Source organism: Marmota marmota, unplaced genomic scaffold (assembly GCF_001458135.2).
Source record: "Marmota marmota marmota unplaced genomic scaffold, marMar, whole genome shotgun sequence".
Taxonomy (NCBI): Eukaryota; Metazoa; Chordata; class Mammalia; order Rodentia; family Sciuridae; genus Marmota; species Marmota marmota.
This window is the reverse complement of record NW_026000249.1, coordinates 5,004,274-5,010,734: the sequence shown is the minus strand read 5'-3', so window position 1 is coordinate 5,010,734 and position 6,461 is coordinate 5,004,274. Positions and strand designations below refer to the sequence as shown.

General features: G+C 33.6%; 1 long non-coding RNA gene across 1 annotated transcript in view; it reads left to right on the top strand.

Moving 5' to 3' along the window:
- LOC125614100 overlaps nucleotides 1–5,841 on the top strand; it is a 41,604-nt gene extending 35,763 nt beyond the window's left edge. Inside the window, exons 2-3 of the long non-coding RNA XR_007344733.1 lie at nucleotides 3,506–3,598; nucleotides 5,620–5,841. This is a non-coding gene — a long non-coding RNA (uncharacterized LOC125614100). The remainder of the gene's footprint in view (nucleotides 1–3,505; nucleotides 3,599–5,619) is intronic.
- The last annotated feature ends 620 nt before the right edge of the window (nucleotides 5,842–6,461 follow it).

The window sequence follows — 6,461 nt, the reverse complement described above, 5'->3', positions numbered from 1 at the left end:
AAAAAAAAAAAAAAAAAAAAAAAAAAAAAAAAAAAAAAAAAAAAAAAAAAAAACAAAGCAGGAAGCATCATAATACCAGACCTCAAATTATACTATAAAGGTATAATAATAAAAACAGCATGATAGTGGCACTAAAACAGGCATGAATACCAATGGAATAGAAGACTCACAGACAAATCCACATAAGTAACAGATATCTCATACTAGACAAAGATGTCAAAAATATACATTTAAAAATATACCTTTAAAAAATGGTTCTGGGAAAACTGGAAATTCATGTGTAGTAAAATGAAATCTGACCCCTATCTTTCACCCTGCACAAAACTCAGCTCAAAGTTGATCAAAGACCTAGGAATTAGATTAGAAATCCTATATCTGCTAAGAAGAAAATGTAGGCCAACAGGTCAGCTCAAGAACTGATTTCCTTAATAAGATTCCTAAAGTGCAAGAATTAAAATAAAAAAAGTCAATGAATGGCCTGACATCAAATTTAAAATCTTCTTCATCACAAAGGAAACAAGAGTGTGAAGAGAGAGGTAAAAAAATGGGAGAAAATCTTTGCAACCCATACCTCAGAGCATTAATATCCAGAATATACAAAGAGCTCAAAAAACTTAGCACCAAAAACCAAATAACCCAATCAATAAGTGGGCAAAGGAATTGAACAGACACTTCACAGAAGAAGAAATATGAATGGTCAAAAAATATGAAAAAATGTTCAAAATCTAGTAATTAGAGAAATACAAATTAAAACTACACTGAAATTTCATCTAACTTCAGTTAAAAGAATACAAGAACAATAAATGTTGGCAAGAATGTAAGGGAAAAGGTACACTCATCCATTGTTGGTGAGAATCCAAATTAGTACAACCACTCTGGAAAGCAGTATGGACTTTCCTCAAAAAAACACTAGGAATGGAACCACAATTTGACCCATTTTCCACTCTTCAGTACATATCCAAAGGACTTAAAATCAGCATACTACAGTGACACAGCCAAATCAATGTTTATAGCAGTACAATTCACAATAGCTGAGCAATGGAGCCAAACTTAGTGCCCTTCAACAGATGCATGGATAAAGAAAATGTGATTATCTATCTATCTATCTATCTATCTATCTATCTATCTATCTATCTACCTACCTATCTATCTATTATTCAACCATAAAGACGAATGACTTTATGGCCTTTGCTGGTAAATGGATGGAAATGAAGACCACCATGCTAAGTGAAATAAGGCAGTTCCAAGATGTCAAATATGGAATGTTTTCTCTGATACGTGGAAGCTAATCCAAAGTAAAGGGGGACAAAAATAGAAGAAATTTTGATGGAGTAGACAAAGGAGAATGAAGCAATGGGAGGAGGGATAGGGTAGGGAAGAACAATGGAATGAATCTGACCTAATTTTCCTATGTACATATATGAATATGCCATAGTGAATCTCACCATCATGTACAGCCACAGGCACTAATTTAAAAAAAACTATAAGTATATAGCAGACAGATCAGTAGAGTAGTGGGAAGGAAAGAGGGAGTGGGAGGAGAGGAGGGAAAAGGGAAGTACTGGAGATTGAATTAGAACAGATTATATTCCATACTCTCATAATTCTGCCAAAATGAATCCTAATGTTATATATAATTAAAAAGAACCAATAAAACTAATAACAAAAAAGAAATACCACTAGAGATTCACCAGAATGATTAAAAATAAAGTACTGAGTAGACCATGTACTGAGGATATGGAAGAACTCAATCTCTTGTACATTACTGGTGGAAATTTAAAATGGTACTTGGGGAAAGCTTAGTTTTCTTATTAGCTTAAGCAATAGCTACTTTGGCCCAGAATTTTTTACTTCTAGTTATTTATCACAAAGGAATAAAAATGTCTATTTAATCAAGTAGAGTTGAACAAACCCTTCCTCAGAGTTGCTGTGTCTGAGCCTTGACTCCAGGAGGATTTCTGTGGGCTCTGCCATCTCTCTTAGCTCTGCCCACTCATTTTACAAGGACTGATGGAATTGGGTGATTTCCTTATATCTCTACTTGCTAAGAATTCTGTGAAATACTCCCTTGTTATATGAAGCCATAAAAACTGTGCCCATTTGCCACCAGCATGAGTAAGGGCTCATATTACAAGTAGCACAAAATGTTTGGCAATTCCTCAGGAATTCTTTCCTTGTCATAGGAAAGCTGTTCTCTACCCTCTTCCCAGCATGGCTGTAAGGAAGCAAAGAAGAGCTATGTTTATAGGAATATTAGACTTTCTGATTATGTGTCTGAATACATTCATAAGTTCATTCATCAACAAATATTTATTGAACACCTGCTATATTAAGAATTGACTTTGGATGATATCCTCACATCTCTACTCATACATGTGGCTCTGGTGGGCTTGTTTTTTTACATGAAATATTAGAAATACAAAACTGTGTTTCATAAAATCTGTTGGCATCCCTCTTCCTTCCCCCATCTAAAGTTTTGGTTTTTACTTCTTTGTGTTTTGGATTGTTTTTTGACTTGTATCTTAAGGATTGAAGAGAATTAGCACAGATACATTCTGATGTTAAGTAAAATAGTAAATCACAGTAGGTGACAGTGGTTATGGTTTTCTCTGTTAGTAAGTTGTTAAAGAATTTGTGAAGATAGTCATGAATGTACTAAGTATTCGAATTCTGTTTCAGTTCAAGTTGCCATGTCTACACTATGACAAAAATTTGACAGGGAATAAAGTGCATCTAGAATCATCAATGCCAGTGTGTTCCTTCCTTTTCAGTGTTGATACCAAACCTTCCTTTCCTTTTAAGAATAATCAGCAGCAATCATCAACCAAAAAATGGGGTCTACTTAAAAGTGACTGGATTGGCTGTTTAAATAGTAAGAGTTGTTGGCCTGGTATGTTATGGTCATTTAGGTTCCTGCAGAGAGGGCCTCAGTTTCTATCTTTCCCATCAAAGGCCTTCTTCTTGAGAGTGGGATCTCAAGACTCTTGGTTGGAGGTCATTGAGCTCTTGGCCTACCTGGTTGTGTAGATATGGATTTTCAAATAGGGGTGGAGGCCCATAGGTTATTACTGTTGTTTGGAAAGATTTTCCTCTTGTAGATCCAGTCTTAATGCTTTTCTGACATTCTAGCAAAGGCAGACCCTGTACAAAGTAGATATCAGTGTTAATAATATGAGGAGACAAAATAATGAGTATAGTTATATCAAAGATAATGAAATATTGCATAATGTCTGCAATTTACCATTGATTTGAATGAATCATTAGAAAACTAAATGTAAAACCTGGGACATTGTTTTGAATTGTATGCTCCCTCATAACTTTGTATGAACTTTTATACAAGCACTGTTTTATGAGTTATATAAAACATTTTTTAAAAGTAAAACATTAGAATTGAGTTTGGGGAACACACACTTGTTAATAAGACACACTTTGTGTCCTCACAGAGATGAATATCTGATTGTGATATAGACAAAAAGTGAGAATATGTTATATTATTATGTCACAGGTGAGGTATACAAAAGAAATTATGAACCAGAAGCACAAGAAGTCCTTTGAGGAATTTTTCATGGAGACCATGGCACTGGAGTTGCATCTCAAGGTATGAGTAAGCTTTTACCATGTAGGAATAGTGAAGAAAGGGAGAGGAAAATGCATGGTAATATGACAGTCCTGGTAATGATGAAAAATGGATATATCTGGAGAGAGGATGGCTAGAGCATAGCAATGGGAGAGAAATTCAGGTCAGATGACAAATGTCTTCATAATGATCTAAGATGTTTGGATTTTACTATGTGAATGTTAATGACGCTTGTTGGTACTGACAACATTCCAAAGAGTAAACAGCCCAGATCAGATGTCAGCAAACTCTAGCTTGAAGGTAAAATATGGCCTATGGCCTACATTTATATAGCTTGCCAACTAAGAATGACATTTACATTTTTAAATGGTTGAAAAAATCAAAACAATAATAATACTTAATGATAACTGAAAATCATAAAATTCATATTTTGATATTTAAAATACAACTTCATTAGAACACACTTTGGTGTCCATAAATGTAGCCATGCTAATTTATTTAAATTTTATTTATGACTGCTTTTTTGTTTTAATTACAGAGTTGAATAGTTTTGTCAGAGATACTGTGGCCTACAAAGCCTGAAGTATTTATTCTCTGGCTGTTTACAGAAACAGTTTGCCAGCCTCTGGCCTAGATAATCAAAATCTGAAATTTGTTTGAAAACTTAATTTTTTATTGATTACTGTAGGAAAAAACCCCACCACTTTTCAGCTATGTGGCCATTTTTATTTTCTTCTCATTTGTATTTCATAATAACCTAGTATGCTATATTAAAAATTCTTTAGAGTCAAAATCCTGATACTTCATGACAGGCTTTTCCTAAAATGAAAGTTTCAAAAGATAGGCCTTAAAAATAATCCATACTGCAGACAGTGCTGTAGGAACTACAATTCATGGCATTATCATCTATGACTATAAACCATAAAACATACAGACTGCATGACAGCTAACATACATGACCGTAAAGATGAATGTACCTGAGTATGGAGTTGACAAAGTGTGGCGCAGAATGATTTCTTCCTGGCATTTAAACACAGACTATCATTTTCATGGCTAATACCTGCAAAACTCTTTGATATCCAGGCTCAGATCATGATTTGAGAAGGTTATTTTGTTCCTGAAAAATAAAGAATTTGGAAAAATAGGAAGTTCCACAACTCTCATCATTTAAAATGACTCTGTTACATAAGGGAATCAGTTTGCCCCTGCCTTGACCCACCACCATCCTAAGCAAAACTGAAGGTTGTACTTTTCTGCTAGATAGAAACCAATAGAGAAAACCCAAAGCACTAATAGGACTTTAGGGTTGGGAATTCTTTGATTCTTTTTTTTTCTCATAGCACATTGCAACAACTTGTTGTCATTTTCAACATTATCACTATCATAATCATTGTTGTTATTATTATCACTGTAGCTATCATTTTTGAGCATACTGGAAGCTTTATATTGATGATTAGTTTTAGTTTGATCAACATTCTTATGAGATGACTATATCATAGGTAAGGGAGCTGAAGCTTAGAGAAATACTTTTATTTGCTTGATACAACAGAGCTGTTAAATGACAAGGCTGAATTTGTATCTTGGTCTATCAATGCTACAGTCTGTAGAGTCTTCCCATTATAGCACAGTGCTTCCTAAACCTCCGTGGTGATATATAAAGAAGCTTAGTGTGTACTAAATAAATTATTTTTAAATTAATGGTAGAAAACACAAAATATACCATCTAAATCATTTTAAGTGTACAATTCAGTAGTATTAATTGCATCCAAATTGTTGTGCAATAGACCTCTAGATTTTTTTTCTTGCAAAATTGAAACTCTATACCCATTAAAACTATACATCATTTTTCTTTCCCCCTAGCTCTGGGTAAAACACCCTTCTATCTCCTGATTATTTTAGTTTTATTACTATATCTACCCTATATAAGTGAATCATACAATATTTGTCTTTTTGTAACTGGTTTATTTCACTTAGCATAATGTCCTCTAGGTTCATCCATATTGTACCTTGTAACAGGATGTCATTTTTTTTTGTCTAAACAGCATTCCATTGAGTTTATGCACCATATTTTCTTTATCTATTCATCCATCAATGGACATTGGGTTGCTTGTACTCCTTGGCTATTGTGACTAATGCTTCATGAATGTGAGTATATAAATATCTCCTTGAGATCCTATTTCTAACTATTTTAGATATAATTTCAGAAGTGGGATTGCTAGGTCACATCACAATTGTTTTTATGGTAAGCCTGAATGTTTTCATTGCCCTAGATATATCAAAAGTACTATGATATTAAAAATCTGAGTCAATGGGCTGGGGTTGTGGCTCAGTGATTGATAGAGCACTCACCTAGCATATGTGAGGTACTGGATTCAATCCTCAGCACCACATTTAAAAAAATAAACAAATAAAATAAAGGTATTATATTCATCTATAGCTAAAAAATATCTGAGTCAATATTAATCTAGATTAATTAAAAGAAAAGGCTCATAAGAACTATAAGAATATCTAAATTATAGGATGTCTTAACACAAGTACCTTTTGTTTCATGCAGATATTTAAAATCAAAATGAAACAAATAAGCTTGTCATGTCACCCAGCCAAGGTTCTTCAGGGTTCTATTTAGAGAAAAGAAAAAATGATGTAGAGTTAGAAATAAGTCTATAATTATGAATCAAGTCCATAACAAATGTCTAATATTAATAGTCTCTGATATATGTAGAGTTTATTCAGAATAGATGAACTTTGGCCCAAGTCCTAAATCATTCACCAATGACACTAAATCAGTGAAATCTGAAAACGAGACTTGTTAAGCATCTAAAGGTCCTTAAAATAAAATTCAGCAGTTACATCTAAAACTGATCCTTGACCTACCGTGGTGTGG